This window comes from Nothoprocta perdicaria, unplaced genomic scaffold, assembly GCF_003342845.1.
Source record: "Nothoprocta perdicaria isolate Ctin4 unplaced genomic scaffold, notPer1 scaffold_16, whole genome shotgun sequence".
NCBI classification, from domain to species: Eukaryota; Metazoa; Chordata; class Aves; order Tinamiformes; family Tinamidae; genus Nothoprocta; species Nothoprocta perdicaria.
Genome location: NW_020454760.1, coordinates 6694138 through 6694367, shown reverse-complemented (window position 1 = coordinate 6694367; position 230 = coordinate 6694138).

The window sequence follows — 230 nt, the reverse complement described above, 5'->3', positions numbered from 1 at the left end:
TAATACATTTTTATTACAAGTAGATATAACAATTCTTGCCAAAAAAAAGGAAGGCTATATATACAAATACAAAATCCAGTGCAAAACAGAAGCACCCTATAGAATCTGCATTTCTGTTCCCATGTTGCACAAGCAACTGTCATCTCGGACTTCACGTAGCTCCTCACCAACATGAAGTTTAGACAGGAATTGCTAAAATTTTACCTGTTGACTTCAAAAGAAAAAAAAAA